The sequence below is a fragment of the Stenella coeruleoalba genome (assembly GCF_951394435.1).
Source record: "Stenella coeruleoalba genome assembly, chromosome: 12".
Classification (NCBI taxonomy): domain Eukaryota; kingdom Metazoa; phylum Chordata; class Mammalia; order Artiodactyla; family Delphinidae; genus Stenella; species Stenella coeruleoalba.
This window is the reverse complement of record NC_137158.1, coordinates 29,307,149-29,329,539: the sequence shown is the minus strand read 5'-3', so window position 1 is coordinate 29,329,539 and position 22,391 is coordinate 29,307,149. Positions and strand designations below refer to the sequence as shown.

Here is a 22,391-nt window from a genome sequence, read left to right as displayed (position 1 = left end):
TTGTTATACAGCAGAAACTAATACACCATTGTAAAGCAGTTATACTCCAATAAAGATGTTAAAATTATATCAAAAAAGTTATGGGTATCAATGATTTTATAACTATATTGAGTATTTTCTCCAAAAAGCTGTTAATTTTTGACCATTATTTTTACCATAGAAATATGTTTAATTTTTTATGCTTTAAATTTTATCAGTGTCTATATATGTTTTCCGACTCTGGAATATATTCCTAAAAGGATGTTGTCCTTTGAATTTTACATACATTTTTTTATCCATTGTCTAATTTTAGAAGCACAGAGAAAAGTCTATAATAAGTGTGATAGTCTAAGGTTATTTGTGTGCTTTTCCATTTAACTTTTGAAACTTTTCTTTGTTATGACATCCTCTTTGCCCAACTCTGTCCTTCTGCCTGAAAAAGATTAGGACTTTTTACAGAAGGAATCAAAGAAAAATATTCCATTTCTGACATCTAAAAACATTATTTGGAAGCAAGTCAATAACCTTGAGAGCTAGGATATTGTCATGAGGTAAAGATTGTCAAATTTCTTTCTCTCTCTCTTTAGCATATCAAGAGCTAGGATATGTGGGTTAAACCATACAAGTCCAAATAGAAAAAGCAAATAGGGAAGCCAGGTTTTTCTCTGAATCTGGGGAACTTAGAGGAGGAGTGGATTAGAAGCAGAGGTTATGGACATGACTACAGATGGTGTCCTGATTTTTTTCTTCTGGGTGTTTTTTTAGAAAGTGGCATTTATGTTAGGATGAAACACAATAGTTAGGACCCTACTCATTTGGAACTCTGAGGAGCCTAGGATCAGTGATCTGGCAACAGACACATTAATGTAACCTTGGTGGTACTGCACTGTCCAGCAGGGGAAAGCAATTGTGTTTTATTTCTCCAGAGGAATACTTATTCCCCTTATTACAGAAGTAGAAACAAATGAAAGACTTGCTAGAATCTCTGTGAAAGTGCAAGGAGCAAACAGAGGAGACCACTCTAAGATCAATGATAGTCACATGCAGATCTCTGGTTGATTCACAAACAAATCCTTAGGTAGGTCAGGCTCATCAGACTCCCTCTAAGACTGTTTCTAGATCTGAGAGTAGAACAAAGGTTAATAGTCATGAGCTTAAGCATTAGAGGCTAGGGACATGTAAAGACAGACATAGGATTTACCTCATAATCAGCAGATGCCAGCCAATGCACAGCTCAGGGCTGGCATGAGGCCAGGGGCTTTGTCCCCACAAACGCAAAGCCCACCCCCCTACTAGGTGAGGAACTGGAGAAGTAACCTGAGAGATTATCTGAAGGATAGTTTAATAGTATGATTAGTCCAGATTTTAAACTAGATAGAACATTTAATTTTTTACCTTAAACCAACCGGTGGCTGGTTTCTCATGAAAGAGGCTAGAGCAACCAATGAGAAGTAAACACGGGAAGAGATGAGTGACCAATCCACATTTTTGCTTCATCAACCTCTCCTTATAAACCGTAGGTACAAAGAAAAAGGAAGAATTACTACTCAACTAATATGGGTCCTTACTAATCTTGGTTGCTCTTATAGTAAACTATCAAAGGACAAAATCACCATGAGTTGTGAGGGAGAAAAAAAAAATCTGTTTATTCCCATTCATACAGAATGCATATATTTTTAAGTGGATTTTATTTTACATTAATATTTCTCTATAACTCAGGTCTTCCAGTGAAGAAAACAGATTCAGTTTATGGGTAGAACATATAAAAAACAGATATATTTTAACACAGAGAATGTAAGTTGCATGCAACTGTTTTTCATGTATGTAAGAATCTTTACTGAATCAAACAATTTGAAGTGATTCTGGTATTGCCATCATTTATATATATATTTTTTGCTTTCATCCTTAAATATCAAAAAAGTCAGTATTTAATTTTTCATTACTGGGCCATAAAAAACAGAATGACTGGAATCTGGAAAAATGTCTATGAGTAAATGTTCTATGATCTTTGGTTCTTTAATATACCTCTTATAACTATGAAGAACAAGTGGTGCCTGTGAAATTGAAAAAAAACATATTAAATAATACAGGTCAAGATCTTGTCATTAAATATTTACTGAATAATCTAAGTAGTCTCATCAATTTGTTTTAGGTATATACCTCTGATCATTCTTACAGCATCTGCCATCTTTCCTGGCCATTCTAAGTGACTCACAAGGTGAGATTCTTTCATCTCTACCAACATAAGCCTCACACTGGGACTCAAAGCACATAGGAGCAATAATTTGAGGTTTAACTTACTCCGAATTGTTCCAAGATTATTTTTATGACTAGGAGTAATAGAGTCACCTTTTTATTCAATTTAATGGTAGTAATTTCATATCATTTGCTTTATGCTAGGAAGTCCTAAAAGAATAACATTGTCTTGCAGACCTGAACAGCTTGTTAGGATCTAAAGGACAGTAACTGGGCTTATCAACTCTTGGGCAACAACACAACCTCCATGAAGATTTATTGATTGAAATGATGATTTACCAGCCCTCTCATATAAAAGACTCAACAGCTAGATCAAAAGAGTTTCAAAGGTCAATAGCTAACATTTTAAGTTGCCAAAATGTAACATAACATATTCTGATTTTGTCAAATTTCTTCTTTAATTTTCCCTTTTACTAGAGAAGAGATGGTAGTGAAAAAAAGGGGGTGGGGACATTAAAAATGAAAAGGATCCTATATAAATTAATAATCTTTTTCAAATAAGGCAGAATTGAAATAAATTCAAGTGTTGTGATCAATACTTAATTCAAATATTAGAACTAAATTTTCTGCCCTTAATTTGTTTCCATAATCTACTGTGTTGTATTCATGAGAATCTTCTTCCCTAGTTGTTATGAATCATGAATTCAGTAGATTGTTTTCATCTCAAGCTTATCTAATGTATTCAGTAAAGTAATGATAATTCTGAATTACTACTCTAAGAAGGTAAAGTAGTATTCATTTTTAAAGTAATAAAAGGGAAACTATTAGATATTTAGACATAAGTATATCCTTAAATAGTCAATGAAGTATTACTTAGAGTAATTATTCTTAGGTAATTGTAATTTTCATACAATATGCATGCCAATCACGCACAAATGTGATCAGCCATCCAAATGTTCATTTATCAGCTAACATTCTTTAGAAGATAAGATGCTAACAACTGTATATCAAAGTATAGTTCCCCACTGTAAAATACAAAATTAACAGTTTATTTTAGATTTTGAAATTTTAGATTGGTTAATTATATTGTTTCCATTACCATTGAAAGACAATTAGTACTACTTTTCTCCCCGCAAATTGTTATCATTACAAATCAACATAACTTTATTACATTATTTAAAATGGTAGAAAGTATAAACTAATAAACTTGTCATTAGTTAAAAAGATACATTTTTATTGGTTTTGCTATTTTTAGGAAGCTAAGAACAATGCTTTTAGTGAGAGAATAGTTTTTGTTTTGGGAACTTTCTTGATAAGCCTCTTATGGGGGAGGGAGGAAAGAAGACCCTGAGAAGCAAGGGAGGATGTAGATTAGCACAAAGCAAGAAACAAAAGAGATGGTAGAACTTACCTTCACTAGGGAAAAACAGGGGTTGGGGGAAAGGTGAAGGGAAGGAAGCAAAGTAGTGAAAAACCGGAACCCCGTGTAAATTCACTATTTTCCAAAAACCTTATGTGAAGTTTTCAGTATACATAAATGCCTGTAAATATAGTTTATTTGGTGGGACTTGAGAAGGAGCAGAGCTCTGGATAGCATTAGGGCATTATAGGAAAACTATGAGACAAATGGTATCTTGATCCCTAAACTAAGCTAACTCTGTTTAGTTCTGTGTAGGATCTCCACACCAGACGTGAGCTAAACTATCATAGACTTTACACACAGACAACAAGAGAGAGAGAGACAGAGGGGGAGAGAGAGAGAGAGAGAGAGAGAGGTAGGCAGACACACACAAGGAGTGTTTTCTTAAAATGCCTATTTATATGCTTGGAAAAAAAATTCTTGCCTTCTTATTGTCAGCTAGGGAAACAACATTACAACTTAGTAGAACCAAAGACCATGTGTTTATCATGTCAACTTATTGTTATAAGTTGACATGATAACTTGTTATATATCATGTGTTTATCATGTCAACCAGTGCACAAAAATTTGAATATATATATTATATAGATAGTATTTATTACACATGTACAATAAAAGTCAAACAAAAAATTTTAGATAATTTACATACTAACAATTCTATAGATAGATTTGTTGTTAAAATTCCTACTCCCTTGTTTATCTCCCAAACTCTCCAGATCCTTTCTTGCAGATATGTGTAAAAGTAATACAAAGTCTCTTTAATCTTTATGTAAGTACATTATAATTAGCAACATAAGTTTTCTGATCTCTATAAAATGTCATACTATTGATTCTAAACCCAGATAGAAATAATTTTGTGTTTGGAGTATGCCCAAGATGTCCTTTATAACTTATCTCTTTTCTATTGAGATTAATTTTTAAAAAACATGAAAGTTTTCTTTGATTTTTTTTTTTTTTGCAAGGATTCATATGAAATCTGCAGAGGTCTGGTCTTTTTAATTCCTTAACTACTCTCAAATAAGTATTCCCAAAATGCTGAAAGGCAAAAATCAGAAGTTCAAACTAAATAAACAGCTTTTTTCATGATTAAAAAAAAATCCAAAGCTACTTATTGAATTTTCTGAATTTTAATTGCCTCGAAGCCTTGAAGAACTGCAGCTGGCTGGAAACCACTTTCCATCCCCTATTTCTCCCAAACATACCTTCAGTTCTTTCCTCATCTGCTTTTCTGCAGATAATAAACATATACATGAGTATATATTCAGCATGTAGGGCAGCATTATGTTATAGATGGAACAATATACATTAACTCAATGGGGAAAAAACCACTTTGTAATTTTATTCATTCTTTTGTTCTTCCAGTGGACAGTAATTGCCCATCCGTGCCAAGCACTGTGCTAGACATTGGAGATAAGATAAAGGAAAAGAGTGATCATAACTAAATGATATAGAAATGCACCAGAAGTAAGGAGAGCAAAGCATCTGAGTATTTGGAGAGAATGAGGGAGCTATGCTAATGCTTTCTCAGAGAAAATGACTTTTAAACTGAATGCTGAATGATAAATACAAGTTAGCTACATAAAGAGAAGAATAGGAAGGAGAGCAGGTGAAGATCAGAAGTCCAGAGAGAATATGGCCTATTCAATAAATTTTTAAAGAGCCAATATGATTGGAACGTGGAACAAAGGGAGATAGCAAAGAGTCAGGAGAAAGGTTGGAGATACAGTCAAGGGTCAGAACTGGCAGACTTGGTTTTCATCCTAATGACAATGAAAAACCACTCAAGGGCTTAAGTAAAAGCATCAATATAATAAAATATGCTTTAAAATTATGATGGCTTCTTTGTGAAGAAGAGGTGAGGGAAGGTAGCACTGGGCATCGATGGAAGCAAAGCTGTTGCAGCAATTCAGATAAGAGCTAGTGGTAGCTGCTCTGAGTTTGTGGTTGAAGGTGAAGAGGAGTGAAAATTCCCGTAGTTATTTAGAAGCTAGAATGGACAAAAATAATGAGCTTCTGTATATGAGTGTCTGTGGGAAATGTGGTAAAAGAAGGCTGCCAGAAGTTTGATGTGGATAACCATGGATGTTGGTTTTGCTCTTTGAGAGTAAACATAAAGATGACAGTAAAGAGGTGTGTGTGTGTGTGTTCAGGGTGAGGTGATAGGTTCAATTTTGGATATGTTGATTAGAGGATCCAGCAAGATACTTAGGTAGAAATGTTGAAAAGGTAGTTGGCTATTTGGGATAAGAATTTTGGAAAATGGTAGGAGTAGGTCATTAGTACACAAGGGATAACTGAAGATCTGAGAATAGACAAAACCACTTAGGCAATGTAGAGTGATAAGAGAAGAAAGCCAGGTACAGAAGGCTAAGAAACACTAACCTTCAAGGATATGTGTAGCAGTGGAAGAAAAGAGTAGTGTGGTGTGGTGTCATAGAGCCAAAGTGAGAGAGTGCTTTCTGAAGAAAGGAAGTTAAACAGGATTAAGTAATGAGGAAGTCACTAGTGCCTAATAAAATGTTTGTAACTCTAATAGGGAAATGCTCAGCAACAGGGATGGTGACAGTTGAGAAATAACAAGGATGATGAGACTGATGAGAAAAGTAATGTCATCAACAGTCCCTATAGTAAAGATAGACCCACCTCCTAGGGAGTATCAGCAATGCCCAAAGCATCAGGAAGTGGAGAAAAGTGTAGAAAGAAGTGTTCACAGAGAAGAAGTTCAGTAGTTGACAAGTAGTACAGTTAGATAGGGCCTTTGAACACCTAGTTTGCAGTAACATTTATGATTGTTGGGGCTTTTGGTGGCCCTACATTCACCCACTTTTTTGCCTTCATGTTCTGGACAGTTCAAAATGCAGAGAAAGAGATTGGGCATGATGATTATGTTGGAGTACCCAAAGGTTTGTTTTAGAACTACCTGTTAGGAAATCATATTAGGACAATCTCCCACCCTGAGTAAAGTGAAAAGCAATTGCAAAAAAAATATGAGATGGAGACTCAAATCTCCTCTAGGCACATAACTTCACATTGCAGAGACTTTTGGGGGGACATCACATGCCACTAGCAGAGACCAAGGTCAGGAAGCTTGACTGGCAATAAAAATGTTATCAATGTCTATATGAGAGGGATGAGAGGGCACAACTGCAGTTCGAACTCCTGATACTATGTGCATCACAGAGAATGCTTCCAATTAGAATACAGGGTCCCCACCCCAGAAAAATGGACAGGGAAGCATCCAAGGCCATTTGGGATAATTAAGTGCAGCAGTATATCTCCTATGAATATTCATTTTAGTGTGTGTGGCAGCTGAATGAGGAGATATTTTTACATGTAGGGGCTATAGGTAGAGGGTGTCTTGTAAATACACAATAATTCATACCATGCAATTTATAATAACATAACATGAAAGGTACTTCATCTTTCTTTGTCTGACTTCTCCTGCTTGATCGTTTAAAGCTGAGTTGTAATGCCTATCTAGTGTTCCTATATCCACAGGGTGAATTGTACCTAATTTTCTCTGGAAAATTTTATTCTTTTGGTTGACAATTACACTATATCACACTACACTACTTTAACTTTTGGAGGAAAGTGTAACTAGCAGCACAACAACCAAAGCTCTTGCTTTAATTTTTAAAAACATATAAGGAGTATTATTTTAGGAAAAGCGAATAGTTACAAATAAATTTAAATCTGTTTCTCCTGGTGATATGAATTTTTAATTTTAACTTCAGTTGTGGTCATAAAAAAGATTTTTCTCAAAGCTGCCTTTTTGAGCTGTTACATTTTTGAAATGGTTGCAGGCCTTTCATAGCTGCCTCTAGGTAACTGCAAAGCTCTGAAGCACAGTCAGGTGCTGCTCTGCCTAACCATTTCGCCAGAAGTGACAGGAATTTGTAGCAGGGCTATATTTAGCGCTGGTTCCTCAGCACCATGGACAGCACACTGAAGAGCAATTGGACAGCCCAAACTTGTGCAGAGGAGAGTCATCGTATCTGAAAAGACCTTGGTTGGGATGACATTGATAGCCCCTTCAGGACCTGACCCTTCTTCTAGGAACATGACATTCTTTAGGAAAAATGAAAAAGAAACAAATCTTGGTATATTCACAGCCCTATGTAATTACTAGCATCTCAGGTCTCATCTCCCTTCTTGCTTAGCTTTTATATGTCAGTACCCATCAAACCCTGAGAAGAGCTAATAGTTACAAAGGCAAGTCAGATTTAGATGATGAGATCTGTTCTAGGTCATTCCCAGTATGTCACCTCAGATGAACTTTTCCATACTCTAGGTAAGTTCAAGGAGAGGGCTTTGGAAGCTTGCAGAAGAAAAAAGAACCTATGGAAACACAGAAGATTTTTACTAAGACTTTAAAAAATATTAAACTTGTTGGATATGATGGAAAGGGCACTGGACTCAGAGTCAAGATTCCTAGGAACTAAGAGAACAGGTCTTTGTGTACTCTTCAGAAAGTCATTTGATCTCCCAGATTTGATTCCTTCATGAGTAAAAATAAAAGGTCTAGATTAAATGATAACAGTATTATATAGTTTTCAAAAGGAGTTTCCGTATATATGTTATGATTCCATACCCACATAATTTTAGTGTACTGTTTGCAGTATGTTTGTTGGATTCTAATCTCCCTCAAGTGAAAGATTGCAGAGAAGGAAAAAAATATCCATATTAGGACAAAAAAACTGAGATGACAAGCAATTATAACAGCAATTATAGTGAAACAATTAATTACACTAAAAATTAAAAGCTTGTGCTCTGCATATTTTAGGCCATTAGACTGAAAAACAATCTGTCATCTATCTGCATTTGTCCTGTCATTTAGATATTGCAGTATCCTTAGTGTTTATCATAAATTCTGATACCCAAATTTCAATGAAAAAAATAAGAAATAACCTTTACCTTTTATCAAGCAGAAGGAGACAATACCAGACTGTCTGTAGTGTCTGGTGTACTCATATTAGGGAATGTGAACATCCATTTAGGACTCATTCCTCTCCAGAAGTTTCATGCTTTAAACTTGTCCCTAGAGGGGGAAAAAAAAAAAACAGTGAAGGATTTGGGATTGTAAAGAAGCCTTAGGATAAAAAAGGAATGGGGGTGGAAGAGATGTGCCTTAGAAATGAGATCTCCTAGACAACATTTGGGACAAAGAGACTTCAAAGGAGTGGAAAGAGGCTTTGGGCAAGCCATGAGCATTAGTGACTATGATTTAATGAGAGCAAAGCAAGGGTTCCAGTTTCTATGCCTAAATTTTTATGCTTTTGCACTTTCGTTCTCAACTCTAATAGCAAAGAAAAAACAGATGCATTTCCCTAAACCCAGATTTACTGAGTCAGAAATTACAATCTTAATGCCCTAATAAAATTTCTTTAAAAAATTGAACTTGTTGTAAAAGATATGGAGAAATCAGAGTTCATAGTGCTATGAGCTGCTACTCCAACCAGAAATCTGAGAAATGTTAGGCATGAATTGAAAGGAAAAAACAAAAACAAAACAAAACCTCTTGAGAGAGGGAGATCTGGAGGAGCTGTGATTCCTGAGTTTTTTCTTTATAATCTTTGCTTATACTTTTAAGACCCTTAAAGAGAAGATTTTCATATAGGAAACTGAAAATGCAGCTTTGTGATAAATATATTCAAGCGAGAAGACAGCAGAAGTTATTCAAGAAAGCTGAGCCAAGATATTAAAAGTCCAGGAATGTGAAAGAGGTTTGGTATAGACGAATTCTTTGGGAGATGGTTAGGATTCTGCCAGGAAGTATTGAAAGATGGAACATGGTGGTAAAATTGAGTAAGGCCATTTAGTAAAGGGATGTTACCACATGAAGATGTGTACATTTAATTTGAGAGTGATAAGGAGAAAGGTCAATATTTTAAAAACATAATCAAATTTGTTTTTGAAAGATAACTGGTATCAGCAAAGATGGTGGGTTAGAGTGAGGTAGGGCCAGAAGGGGAGGGTTAGAGAATGACTGCAGTGGGAGGAAGGAAGAACTTAAGGCAGGTGGTGATAGTAAAGGAGGGTAGGGGAGAAACTGGAGAGATATTTGATAGGTAAACTTAATCAGACTCGGTAAAAGATTGAGTGTAGAGTTATAAAATTGCTAGGGACAGCTCTAAACATAGGAGCTTGGAGAACTCAGTGAATGACAATTTTATTAACTGGGCTAGGAAATGCAAGAGTATTTAAATATTTAAGTAAAATAAATTATTTGCAGCTTTAGCCAGTCTGGGTCATCCTGCAGAATATCTAGGTGGAAACACTCTTCTAATAAGTTTGGAGCCCAGGAAAGAGTGACAAAAAATGAGAGGTTAACCATAGATCATCTATAGCTATCTCATACTACAAATGTTCTACCATTGTACACCCATGTCTCCTTCCTCCCTCTAATTTCTTCACCACCCAACATTAATCAAGACCATTTGAGATCAGGTTTTTTATCTGTGAAACTGTACAGGAAAGGGGCCTGCAGACAGAAAGTCTGTCAAAATACCACCTCAAACCTATGAGGACACGTTGTATATTAGAAAAAGAAAGAAAACATACAATCTCTCCAAAATTTAAGTTTTAGTAATCAAATATATTAATGTTCTCTCAAGTCCCACTAAGTAAATATTTATGGGAAATACTTTCAATTTTTCCAAAATCATTATTTAAAAAGTTTTCTGTCAAATACATTCACTTTAAAATATGTTAGATATCTTTTATTCACACAGTTGACACAATTTAAGGGCCATGATGGATCCTCTCATACCTTAATATAAAAAAGAAAGAAACTCAGCATGATAATTTGATGTTCTGTTCAGTTGCAGTAAGTGGGTATCTTATTTGTATTTAACTTTGTGTGTTGTTCACCAAAATAACATGTTCAAGACCCTCTTCTGAATAACACTTTGTGAAGATAATAGGTAATGATCTTAAATGAACAGATTTCTAGGCAGTTTTGTAAAATCATAAATTTTAGACAAATTGGTAAATAATTTAAACGAGGCTAATAGTGCTCATAGGTACTTTAAGTCATTTCTTAAATACAAAGAATTAAATATAAAGGTCTACTGACTTGGTTAATGAAATTAAGGAAGTAAAATTTGTCTCATTTAATCGTCTTTTTGGTCCGACAAAGAATTCTCAGAAGAAACCACCAAAGTCCTTTGATGAAATGGAGACTTAGGTTTACCTAAGTAAAGATAATTTTTTTATTTGATTCTTCTGTTTTCCTTACCTGATCCCCTCCAATATTCATCAGCAAAATCAACAAAAACATATTCTAAATCCATCCTCTTTTTTTTTTTTTTTTCCCCTAGTCTCCAAATGCACCCTAGTCGAAGTAACAGTCATCTCTTACCTGGGGCCTTGAATCGTTTGTCTTTTCTTCCACTCTTGCCCACCCCTTAAATAGATCCTCCCTTCAGAGTAATCTTTTAAAACAGAATGTCATTTATCTATTTAAAACCTTCCAAAGGCCCCCATTACACATAAGACAAAAGCTAAACACATTTACACTAAGTCCTTTTTAATCATGTGCTTGTCTGTCTCCAACCAAAATCTACCCTCTCTCCTCTAGCCTTTGTGCTCCAGCCATTCTGGGCTGATTCTGATTCCTCAAACATGCCAAGTCTGTTCCCATCTTAGGGTCCTGGCACCAGCTCTTCTATTTCAAATACTGTTTCCTTCATATTAACATAGCTGGCTCCTTTTTATGTTCCAGATCTCCCAGCTTAAATAGAAAAGCCTTCTTACCAGGTAACCTAAAGTAATAATTCATTACTCTACCTAGACAGAATATTTTAATTCTCTTCACAGCACCTGTATTTGATGTCTCACAGAGAATTCTCTTGCTTATTTATTGTTTATTGTTCATCTTCCTCTATGTAATACTAAAGCCCAGGACTGTTCTGTGCATGGAAGAGATGATTATAGTGATGGAGAACACAGTTATTGGCATCAAATGACTGAGGTTTGAAGCTTTGAAGCTTTGATTGTAACTGCTATCCTCTGGAAAGTTATTAATGCTTGCTTTGCCTCAGTTTCTCACATGTAAGATAGGAGTAATGTTAATATATACCTCATAAAGCTCTTGTGAATATCAAATGAGTTAAACAGGGATCAGTGCATTTTAAGGATCTGAGAAATGCCATCCACGGTTTACATCCAGGACTTCAACACCTGGAACAGTACTCAGTACAAGTGGAAACTTAATAAATATTTTTAAGAAAGAAGCAGAAGAAAGAAGCACACTATACCTCTATTTATATTGAAGTGATTTTTTCTCTTTTAGAAAAGATTTGTTATTTCCTTTATTTCAGTTCTAAGGTATAGGCATTTACCAAGTGGGAATTTATTTTTTAATTCGTAATCCAACTCGTTATAGATGTAAATATTAGGTTACTTTGGAGCTTCAGTGTTCTTTCTTATAAAATGGAACTAACATTCCCTGACCTTTAGCACTCCATAGAAATGTAAGGCAAAAGAGAACTGAAAAACAGCAATAATGTACCAGTTGTCTGTTAATTTAGCTGCCATCTCTCTGTAATCCCACAGTTGCAATGCGAGGCAGTTTCAATTGTAAACTGGGAAGAATATAAATTATGGCTAATTGAAAGTGCCAGGGAGGCCTGAAAGAGGACAGAATGCAGTTACCCAAATTGGATGTGGGCCAGGCCAGGACTGGTATGTCTGCTCTTAGAAATAATGTGGAGTTTTGTGTGGCTAGAACAGCTAGTTAAAATACGGCTGCTAGAAACAGCTTGTGCCTCAGTTTCCCCCAGGCTCCTCACAGCCCTGTGTTTCCAGGACTAAGTGCCCCTGGGAAAGGGGTTTGTGGTGCTTCCTTCTCACAAATGACCACATATTTGCATAGATCTAACTTTATATTACCTAAAGCCTAAGAGTGCCCCTGGTTTCCTGGTTTGGGATACCTGGTGCCCTTTGGGGATAATTTATCTCAGAAACCACAGGCTGTTAATTTGGGTTTAGGTTGGAAACTTTGCTGCTTCCTCAGTCTTGGGGATAGAATAAAACACAATCTGGTCCTCCCCTTAGGCAAGAAGATGGAATTTAACATAATATTTTTCTTTTATGTATCTGGGGCTTTAATTCTATGGCATATAAAGAATACTGGTAAGATTTCTTTTTTATACTTTTATTAGGTTTGCTTTTACTCTGAGATGTGTATATATGAGTTCATTAATATATTTCAAAGGTGGGAGAAAAAGTAGATTTCTTCCTAATTCCTACCTGCCTTGTGGTAGTTTCATTATTCCCACTTAACACAGGGGGATACCTAGTGTTAAAGTATATCGTCTAGGCTACATCTTTATATACACAAATATATTTTTTAAGCTAATCCTTTGCTTACAATAGTCTTTGTGGAATAACTATTATCATCTAATGTTATGTAAATATTCACATAAAAATCAGAGAGGTTACATATCAAATGTTTTTTTTAATTGTTATTTTATATTGGATCATAGTTGATTTACAATGTTGTGTTAGTTTCAGGTGTACAGCAAAGTGATTTAATTTTATATATATATATATATATATATATATTCTTTTTCAGATTCTTTACCCCTTGGTTATTACAGAGTAGTGAGTAGAGTTTCCTGTGCTTTACTGAAGGTCCTTGTTGGTTATCTATTTCATATATAGTAGAATGTATATGTTAATCTAACCTCCTAATTTATTCTCCCCCCACCTTTCCTCTTTGGTAACCATAAGTTTATTTTCAAAGTCTGTGAGTCTATTTCTCTTTTGTAAATAAGTTCATTTGTATCATTTTTTTAGGTTCCACATATAAGTGATATCATATGATATTTGTCTTTCTTTGACTTACTTAATACAATGATCTCTACATCCATCCATGTTGCTGCAAATGGCATTATTTCATTCTTTTTTATGGCTGAGTAATATTCCATTGTATATATGTACCACATCTTCTTTATCCATTCCTCTGTTGATGGACATTTAGGTTGCTTCCATGTCTTGGTTATTGTAAATAGTGCTGCAATTAACATTGGGGTGCGTGTATCTTTTCAAATTATGGTTTCCTCTGGATATATGCCCAGGAGTGGGATTGCTGGATCATATGATAGCTCTATTTTTATTTTTTTAAAGAACCTCCATATTGTTTTCCACAGTGGCTGTACCAAATTACATTCCCACCAACAGTGTAGGAGGGTTCCCTTTTCTCCACACCCTCTCCAGCATTTATTGTTTATAGACTTTTTGGTGTGAGGTGATAGCTCAATGTAGTTTTGATTTGCATTTCACTAATATTTAGAAATGTTGAGTATCTTTTCATGGGCTTTTTGCCCACCTGTTTGTCTTCTGTGGAGAAATGTCTATTTAGATCATCTGCCCATTTTTTGATTGAGTTTTTTTTTTTTAATATTGAGTTGCATGAGCTCTTTGTATATTTTTGGTGATTATTCCCTTGTCAGTTACATCATTTGAAAATATATTCTCCCATTCTGTGGGTTGTCTTTTCATTTTTTTATAGTTTCCTTTGCTGTGCAAAAGCTTTTAAGTTTAACTAGGTCCCATTTGTTTATTTTTTTTGTTATTCTGGGAGATAGATCCAAAAACATATTGCTGCGATTTATGTCAAAGGGTGTTCTACCTATGTTTTTCTCTAAGAGTTTTGTAGTATCCAGTCTTACATTTAGGTCTTTAATCCATTTTGAGTTTATTTTTGTATATGGTGTTAAAGAATGTTTTAATTTCATTCTTTTACATGTAGCTGTCCAGTTATCCCAGCATCACTTATTGAAGAGGCTGTCCTTACTTCATTGTATATTCTTGCATCCTTTATCAAAGATAAGGTGACCATATGTGCGTGGGTTTATCTCTGGGCTTTCTATCCTGTTCCATTGATCTATATTTCTGTTTTTGTGCTAGTACCATACTGTCTTGATTAATGTAGCTTTATAGTATAGTCTGAAGTCAGAGAGCCTGATTCCTCCAGCTTCATTTTTCTCAACATTCTTTGAAAATTCAGGGTCTCTTGTGTCTCTCTACAAAGTTTGAGGTGTTTTTTGTTCTAGATCTGCAAAAACTGCCACTGCTAATTTGATAGGGATTGAATTGAATCTTTAGATTACCTTGGGGAGTATAGTCATTTTGACAATATTGATTCTTCCAATCTATGAACATGGTATATCTCTTCATCTGTTTGTGTCATCTTCGATATTGTTCATCAGCATCTTATAGTTTTCAAAGTATAGGTCTTTTGCTTCTTAGGTTTATTCCTAGTATTTTATCAAATATTAATAGTGGTTTTTTTTTTACTATAAATAAATTTTCAATGTTTTATTTAGAGAAAGGCATTCTGTTTTGGAAACATGAAAATTTAAAAATACAGAGTTTTCATGTGAATAAACATTTTTATTATTGATACTACGGGCTAAATATATTCTATCATGTGGTGTCTCATAATTTTGACTAGACTCCTATTAATGGACATTTTGATTTGTTCCAATTTCACCATTATTTTAAAAAATATTTTTTGTAAAAACACATATACATAAAGCTTAATGTCCATCTCAGCTCATATTCTTAGGATAAATTCCTAAAATTTTATTGCTAGGGCAAATGTTTTGCAGGGTCTTATGGATTTCTACACATATTATGAAATTTCCTTCTAGAAAAATTTTACAAATTTATACTCTCTTTATACAAGAGTGTGTGAGAAAGTACATTATAAGGGCTTTCTCCCATCCTAGATATTAGATCTTTTGCCAGCTTTTGCCAACAACTTTTCATTGGTTATTTGTAACTTTTCTGTTGTGAGTTTCCCATTTATATGCTAATCTAATTTTTCATTTAAAATTTGGTATTCATGTTTTCTGATTAATCTACCAGAATAATTTAGATACTAAGAAAACAACTTTTCTCTAAAAATATTTTGCAAAGTGTTTCCTGGTTGGTTATTTACTTTGTAGTCTTGCCAATTCTTTTTCATGTTTATGTAATAAAATCAGTAAAATACTTTCTTAATATTTTCGTCTGTTTCGGTCTAGTTTACAAAGTACATGTCATCTTAATATTTAATGACTATTCATCTATTCTCTTGTGTTTTCTTAATTGTTATAATGTAGAGTTAAATCTATAGTCCTAGAATTTATTTTGAGGAATTATATAAGGATTTTCTTTTTTTTAGGTTTCATTTTGATTATACTGCCTATATAAAAATGAGCTCCACCTTTTGTGTATTCTGGAAGAGTATAGGATTAGCTTTGTGTGGGTGTGGGGTTTGACAATTTTTTTTCATTTCTTCCATCACTGTTGGTCTCTTTGAGGTTCTCTACATTTGTTTGAATCTGTCTTCATATTTTATATTTTCCTAGAAAAGTATTTCTTAGAAAAATTTATATATTTACAAAATATTGAGTGTTCTCAATCTTCTTTAAGATTTAAATCTTCTTTGTTTAAATCTTTGTTTAAATCTTTGTTTAAATCTTCTTTGTCATCTCTGATTTATCTTGTTTTCATATGCAGTGCATTGTATTTTTCACTTGTCTATTTTCTCAGTGGTTTCTCAACATCATCTTTTTCAAGAAATCAGAGTTTTGATTTATTTGTCAATTATAATATTTTATCTTATTTATTCCTGATTATATCATACTAAGTCTTCATTTCCAATTTTTTAGTTTAAGTTACTGTTCTCTTTCTTGAATGAAATTCTCAGGATATTTTTATTTGTCATTTAGTAATAAAATAATAACAGGTAAAATTTCCCAAACTTATTTTGTATGGATTATGTTTGGTTTTTTTTCCCTCCCTCTGTCCTGTGTTTTTTCCTGTTTATTCAAGGAGTTTAGTAAATTTTTATTACCAGTCCCTGTCTCTATAATCTTTGTCTCTACCACTAAGGATAAGATTGAAATTCATAACTCAGATATTATTATATTATTTTACCATTGGAGAGCCTCTCCTATGGAAGTGTTTTAAATGTTAAATTTTGTTTTGTAACAATTTAAAACAAAGTAAATTTTACCTCTTTCTCTCTTTTTTAAAATTGATTTTAGGAGTTTTTACCAGGCTTTCAAAGCTGTGAATTTTTTATTCATAATGAGACACAACTTCTTTCACATGGAAAAGAAGGTGACACACGGAGAGAGGCAGAGAGAAATGAGAGCCCTGTAGGGTTCTATTCCTGGGTTCCATTTGTTTCTGAGCCCCACTGTTGTGCCCTTTCTAAAACTGGGTTGATCAACAGAATTCTGAGAACCAATGAATGTCATTCTTTCTAGTTCATGTAGTGTTTTTGACATTTGCAATAAAAAAGCTTGTGAAGTGCCATTAATATGTTAGCACTTTTCTGTAGACTCACTTGTCAACAGCAACATACCCATGAATATTATGTCACTACCCAATTTCCTCAAAATCCCAATGGATTATGCTTTTCTTGCACATGGTCTTGTGGAAGGGAGGTTAATACCAATTCTGATTTTATTCTTTTAGGTAAGCTATCTGTTTTTCTGCTTGGATGTATGTAAAATTCTTCTATCTATGCATTTAAAAACTTCTCCTCAGGTCTTTAATAGCAAGTGTTTCCATTAAATGATTTTATCTAGAAAGTTTGAATCTTTCAAACTTGCATTCCCAGTTCTTTCTTGAGGAAATGTTTTATTATATACTTGTCTATTTTTCCTATTGAAATTACTTCAGGTCTTACTTCCAAAATGATGTTTATTTTTGTATCATCTTTAACATGTTTTTTTTTTTTTTAAAAAGGCCCCCAGCCTCAGTAACTTATACAATAAGCATCAACAGGCATTTATATCTAGCTTATATTATATGTCACTTTTGTTACTCTTTACCAATTTTTTATTCTGTGATCAAAGCTGACAGAGCAGCTCCATTTAGGAGTTTGCCCGTCTTGTGGCAGAGGGAAAAGCACGGGAGATCATAGAAACAAGCAATGCTTCCTAAAAATTCTTCTTGGAATTGAAATGCTACTACCTCCATCATGTTTTCTTGGCCTAAGCAATCCATGACCAGATCTAAAAGTAGAGAAGCATACTCTCCCTGCAGGGAGGCGCTGAAAGCCATGTCGAATTGGATAGAAATGTACCATCTTCTTACAGGGCAGGAAGCATATGGTTGTAAACAATAAGAAAATTGACTACAACATCTATCTCACTGTTTTCTGTCCTCCAATTGTATCAACTTCTCTTATCACACTCATTATTTTGCTCTTTTTCTCTACATACATGAAAAACTGGTCAACTGAATTGATCCAGAGTTGTATGGGATTAATTTTACTCTTGCTATTGTTAACAGGGATCTTGTTGCACTTAATTTCCTTGTACACACTCTTCTTATCTATTTTCATCTATTTAATTTTTTCTTCATCTATTCCGTTCCTCTGTTATAGAGGCTGTATATTCTAAAAATCTGCTTTAGATAAAAGCAGTCACTTATTACCCATGTCCCCAGTCACCCCCACACCCACATCCCCATCCCCCCAATCCAGTCCCCATCCCCCACACCCATGTCCCAATCAACAGGACTCTGACAACAGCAGGGGATTCCAATGGAAAACTGCATTTCTCAGGCACTGTTTGAGGGGAACTCTCTCTCCTATGTCTCCCTTCTAAACACTAAATTGAATTATTTAGTTATACTTTTAACAAACCACCTTGTGTGAGCCATAAAAACATAATTTCATGTGCAAATCCATTATAAACAGCATCATTTCATCTACTCATTAGCAATAAGGAAACTTCATTTCCATAACCATAAACCTCTTGTCCTGGATTGTCAGGAGGTCCTCCCTCTTAACAGGAATGAATCCGTAGCACAGATGGTCCCACCTCTGTGGACTTACTCCCAGGCATTTACTCTGCTCATCCAGTGCCAACACAGGACTGGCCCTCAACGTTCCCCAGCCCCAGGGACTACACCATCCCTCATGGGTTTCCTAAACCCTACCCACACTTGAATACGTAGTCCCTTTATTAAGCCCTCTTTCATTTACCTTAATTTGAATTTTCCATTGTTCCTTGTGGGGATTCTGCTACACCTGAAAACGTAGAGAGGGATCAGGTGTGTAACATAGACCTCTCTCCATTCCCTTTGGCAAAATAAATGCCACACAGTTGCTCGAAAAAGCGTGTGGTGTTCTGTACCTTAACCTGGATGATATAAATGTGTGAAATTTCATTGAGCCATCTCACCTCTTCTGGGGAGAAGACTGGCAGGCAGAAGGGATGCCAAAGCACAGAATAGCAGGAGAATTCTGATTTGCCACACTCTTGGCAAGATCCTGCCAAGATGCTGTTTATAATGCTATTTTTATTTTTGCACTTTTCTTAACCAAAATGCTGTCTGAAATACTATTACCATTTTCCTGTTGACACCATGAAAAGCACTATTGGGGAATTGATACTGGATCAAGCATGCAGGGATAATTTAACATTTAGTTTTGTCTAAGAAATTGTGGTCCTGTGCTCTTGGGGGGAAAAAAAAGCAATCCCTTATTATTTTTTGCTCTTTCCTTTGTATTTACTCATTGTTAGATGGGGTGAGATTTGTTTATACTCAGTAATTGTCACCACACAGAGTAAGTAGTCTTTCTTCTGCTTCTTTTCTCCTCTGGGTTGGTTGCTGAATCTTCCTCGTAGATCAGTTGGAGAGGAGGTTGATGTAAATATTCGAATCCTAAATTTCAGTGATGCATTCACCTATTCTGTAATTATTTTTGCTTCCTATTCTTTATGGTCATCTGCTTTCTTGGCTCCTAAGATTCAGGGTTCTCATGATTTATCCCCTCCTCCTCCACCTATAACATCCTGCTTTGGGGGATAACAGCTCTCCGGTTGCACTGTGCCATCAAAAGTTCTCATTGATTGTTATCGATTATTTTATCTGCCAATGTGAAGTATCTTTTTGGTTTTAAGACGATAGTGTGAAAGAGTAGAGAAGAGATTAATGATATTTATAGGGCAAAGGAAACAGTATTCCTTCTCACAGAGTAGTTTCTAACGGGTAGGACCTTGGAGGAAGTTGCAGAACCTCAAGGATTGCCTGTGAGGAGCTTTGTCAGGACATGAAATTCAACCCTGTCCACCAACCAAGCCATATGCCCTCATCAGCCTAGAGGAAGTGATGTCTTTTGATTGATTGTACAGAAGTGTTGTAGGTGCTAACAGCAGCCCAGTTTTGTCTGTTTATGTACTTTATGTAAGTAGAATCCTAAGTGTATGTTCTTTGGCATCTGGCTTCTTTTTCTAAACATTATTTTTGTTCGCTTCATCCATATTGTTGTATGTAGTTGTAATTCATTCATTCTCAGTGCTGTATAGTGTTTATACAATTTATCTATTCTACTGTTGTACAATTGAGTAGTTTTCAATTTGGGGCATATAAATATTTTTTGCTATGGTAATTAGATTAGATGTTTGGGGGGAATATATTTATTTTCGTTGGATATATTCTAAAGGTACAAATGGTAAATTATAGCATATATATGTTTAGTTTTAATAGTACGACCAAATTAGTTTCCAAAGTTTTTTACAAATTTACTCTCCCACCATTTGTGTCTTGGGTTTCTGGTTATTCCATATTTTTGACATTACTTACTACTTTTGTCTTCTTCATTTTGGCCATTCTGATGGGTACATAATGGTTTTCCATTGTGGTCTATTTAGAGTTTGCCTGATTAACAAAGTTGGGTACCATTCGACATACATATTAACCATTTGAATATCCTCTTTTATTAAGTATCTATTAATGTTCTTTTGCCAATTTTTCTATTGGATTGTCTGCCTTTTTCTTATTGATAGGGGTTCTTTATACAGTCTTTTGTTGAATATGTTTTGGGAAAATATTCCCTTATTTGTAAATCATTTTATCATGCTCCTAAATGTGTTTTTTATAACTGAAATTCTTAATATAATACAGGTTATCAAGATTTTCTGCCTTGGGGTCCAATTTAACAAATCTCTGTGTACTCTAAGTTCATGAAGATGTCTTTTTTTAAAACTTTATTATTTTACCTTTAACTTTTATATATTTTAAATTGAAGTAGAGTTGATTTAAATTTAGTATTAGTTTCAGCTGTACAATGTAGTGATTCAGTATTTTTATAGATTCTACTCCATGTAAATGTTATAAAATATTGACTATATTGCCTGTGTGTGCAATATATACTTATAACTTATTTATTTTGTATGTAGAAGTTTGTATCTCTTAATCCCTATGCCTGTCATGCCCTTCCCCCTTCCCTCTCTCCACTGGTAACCACTAGTTTATTTGCTATAGTGAGTCTGCTTCTGTTTTGTTATATTCATTTGTTTGTTTAATTTTTTAGATTCCACATAGATAAGGTACAGTATATTGTCTTTGTGTGACTCATTTCTCTAAGCATGATACCCTCCAGGTCCATCCATGTTGTTGCACATGGTAAAATTTCATTCTTTTTTATGGCTGAGTAATATCCTATTGTGTGTGTGGGATATTACACACACACACCAGAGCTTCTTCATTCATATGTTGATGGTCACTTAAGTTGCTTCCATATCTTAGCTATTATAAATAATTCTTCTGTGAACATTGGAGTGCATGTATCTTTTCAAATTAGTGTTTTCATATTCTTTGGCTATGTATCCAGCAGTGGAATTACAAGATAATATAGTGGTTCCATTTTTAGTTTTTTGAGGACTTGCCATACTGTTTTCCATAGTGACTGCACCAATTTACATTCCCACCAACAGTGTACTAGGGTTTCCTTTTCTCCATATTCTCACCATCATCTCTTATTTGTGGTCTTTTTAATGATAGCCATTCTGACAAGTGTGAGGTAATATCTTACTGTGGTTTTGATTTGCACTTTTCTGATGATTAGCAATGTTGAGCATTTTTTCATGTGCCTGTAGGCCATCTGTCTTCTTTGGAAAAATGTCTGTTCATGTCTTCTGCCCATTTTATGATAGGATATTTTTATAGTGAGTTGTATGAGCTATTTAATATATATTTTGGATAATAACCCCTTATTGAATATATTGTTTGTAAATATTTTCTCCTATATTCAGTAGGCTTTTTTTTTTCATTTTTTCGATGGTTTCCTTTGCTGTACAAAAGCTTTTAAGTTTAATTAGATCCCATTTGTTTATTTTTGCTTTTGTATCCTTTGCCTTAGGAGACAGATCCAAATTGCTACAATTTATGTCAGAGTGTTTTGCCTATGTTTTCTTCTAGGAGTTTTATGATTTTGGGGCTTACATTTGATCTTTTTTTTAGAGTTTATTTTTGTATATCATGTGATAAAATATTATAATTTAATTATTTTACATGTAGCTGTTTAGTTTTTCCAACACCATTTATTGAAGAGACTCTCTTTTCTTCATTGTATTTTCTTACCTCCTTTGTTGAAGATAAATTGACCATAAGAGTGTGGGTTTATTTCTGGGCTCTCTATTCTGTTCTGCTGATCTATGTGTCTGTTTTTGTGCCAGCACCATTCTATTTTGATTAATGTAACTTTGTAGTGTTGTCTGAAAGCAAGGAGCGTGATACCTCCAGCTTCATTTTGTTTTGTAAAGTTGCTTTGGCTATTCAGGGTCTTCTGTGGATCCACATAAATTTTAGCATTACTTGTAGTTCTGTGAAAAATGTCATGGATATTTTAATAGGAATTGCAATAAATCTATAGATTGCTTTGGGTGATATGTATATTTTAAGAATATTAATTATTCCAATCCATGTTAACAGGATATCTTTCTAGTTCTTTGTCATCTTCAGTGTCCCTCATTAACATTTTATAGTTTTCAGAGTG

At 34.4% G+C, this 22,391-nt stretch overlaps 1 protein-coding gene across 1 annotated transcript in view; it reads right to left on the bottom strand.

The window, feature by feature from the left end:
- Positions 1-8,012: 8,012 nt before the first annotated feature.
- MANEA (mannosidase endo-alpha) overlaps positions 8,013-22,391 on the bottom strand; it is a 157,651-nt gene continuing 143,272 nt past the window's right edge. The window contains exon 5 of the mRNA XM_079939387.1: positions 8,013-8,633. The gene's annotated coding sequence lies outside the window, so the exon portion shown is untranslated. The remainder of the gene's footprint in view (positions 8,634-22,391) is intronic.